The following is a 2,620-nucleotide window of genomic DNA, read 5'->3' on the forward strand; positions in this document are numbered from 1 at the left end:
TATCATAGCAGCAAAAACTCACCTTTTCTCAAGAACCTGGGGTGTTGATCACTGTCGTAACAAAATCACAGACTTCGGAAACATTCTCGAAATCTTTCTTCGCTGCTGGAAGCTGAACTATTTCTCTCTGTAACTGCGCATGCGTAGTCACCCGCACCTCTAAGTCACTACGCGCAAAATAGTTCTAATCTTTCTTCAAAACTCTGAACATTATTTGCAAAACCGTTCACCATCGTAACTGAATTTTGAAGAAGCATGTCATATTGCGCAACTTTCAACTTAGTTTGCAGATGCAATTTTGAGAAAATAATACTTAAATAACATTTAGCTTAGCGATGTTCTATGCCCTTTCATGTCTAGATCGTGTTGAAGATGAATATGCAAATTCTAAAGTTCAAATTTAGGACTTGTTGCTGTTGCACGCGTGCGGAAACCTATGTTACGACAGTGATGGCAAACTTTCAAGCGATTAATTTCGTTTAAAAAACAATTCTGTGGACAAAATAACATTTCAACTGTCAAGTACACTTAAACCAAACACACATAACAAGAATAGCAGTCCTTGGACATTCTAAACGATTCTTGTAGTGAGGTGCAAAACTAGTTGATGGTTCATGTCACAGATCAGACCTCCATTTTTCACGCATCCAATCATTTCTTTCGCAAAGCAATCTTCATAATAATCATGCAAAATACTCAATTTTGTTTGTACTATTTCTTTATTCATTTTACTTCTCAAAAATACCAATATCATGATTTAAAATTCAGTATGTTTCAATTGTGGGCTAATTTGATTATGGCACACACAAAAGGATCAGTTTCTGAGACGCACCCATATATATACACCACACCCTTGTCTCGATTCCCCGTCTATGTTAAAACATTTAGTCAAATCTTGACTAAATGTAAACAAGTCGCGTAAGGCGAAATTACTACATTTAGTCAAGCTGTGGAACTCATAGAATGAAACTGAACGTAGTCCGCCGCTAGTGCAAAAGGCAGTGAAAGTGACGAGCCTGTTTGGCGCGGTAGCGGTTGCGCTGTGCTTCATAGCACGCTTTACTGTACCTCTCTTCGTTTTAACTTTCTGAGCGTGTTTATAATCCAAACATATAATATCTATATGGTTTTGGAATCAAGAACCGACAAGGAATAAGATGAAATAGTTTTTAAAACGATTTCGGAAATTTAATTTTAATCATAATTTTTATATTTTTAATTTTCAGAGCTTGTTTTTAATCCGAATATAACATATTTATATGTTTTTGGAATCAGAAAATGATGAAGAATAAGATGAACGTAAATTTGGATCGTTTTATATAAAAAAAAATTTTTTTTTACAATTTTCAGATTTTTAATGACCAAAGTCATGAATTAATTTTTAAGCCACCAAACTGAAATGCAATACCGAAGTCCGGCCTTCGTCGAAGATTGCTTGGCCAAAATTTCAATCAATTTGATTGAAAAATGAGGGTGTGACAGTGCCGCCTCAACTTTTACAAAAAGCCGTATATGACGTCATCAAAGACATTTATCGAAAAAAAGAAAACAACGTCCGGGGATATCATTCCCAGAAACTCTCATGTCAAATTTCATAAAGATCGGTTCAGTAGTTTAGTCTGAATCGCTCTACACACACACACACACACACACACACACACACACACACACACACACATACACCACGACCCTCGTCTCGATTCCCCCTCTATGTTAAAACATTTAGTCAAAACTTGACTAAATGTAAACAAGTCGCGTAAGGCGAAAATACAACATTTAGTCAAGTAGCTGTCGAACTCACAGAATGAAACTGAACGCAACGCAATTTTTCAGCATGATCGTATACTCGTAGCATCGTCAGTCCACCGCTCATGGCAAAGGCAGTGAAATTGACAAGAAGAGCGGTTTAGTAGTTGCGCTGAGAAGGATAGCACGCTTTTCTGTACCTCTCTTCGTTTTAACTTTCTGAGCGTGTTTATAATCCAAACATATCATATCTATATGTTTTTGGAATCAGGAATCGACAAGGAATAAGATAAAAGTATTTTTAAATTGATTTCGATAATTTAATTTTGATAATAATTTGTATATGTTTAATTTTCAGACCTTGTTTTTAATCCAAATATAACATATTTATATGTTTTTGGAATCAGCAAATGACGGAGAATAAGATAAACGTAAATGTGGATCGTTTTATAATTTTTTATTTTTTTTTACAATTTTCAGATTTTTAATGACCAAAGTCATTAATTAATTTTTAAGCCACCAAGCTGAAATGCAATACCGAAGTCCGGGCTTTGTCGAAGATTACTTGACCAAAATTTCAACCAATTTGGTTGAAAAATGAGAGCGTGACAGTGCCGCCTCAACTTTCACGAAAAGCCGGATATGACGTCATCAAAGACATTTATCAAAAAAATGAAAAAAACGTATGGGGATATCATACCCAGGAACTCTCATGTCAAATTTTATAAAGATCGGTCCAGTAGTTTAGTCTGAATCGCTCTACACACACACACAGACACACACACACACACACGCACATACACCACGACCCTCGTCTCGATTCCCCCCTCTACGTTAATACATTTAGTCAAAACTTGACTAAATGTAAAAAGCA

The sequence above is a fragment of the Littorina saxatilis genome, linkage group LG6 (assembly GCF_037325665.1).
Source record: "Littorina saxatilis isolate snail1 linkage group LG6, US_GU_Lsax_2.0, whole genome shotgun sequence".
Lineage (NCBI taxonomy): Eukaryota > Metazoa > Mollusca > Gastropoda > Littorinimorpha > Littorinidae > Littorina > Littorina saxatilis.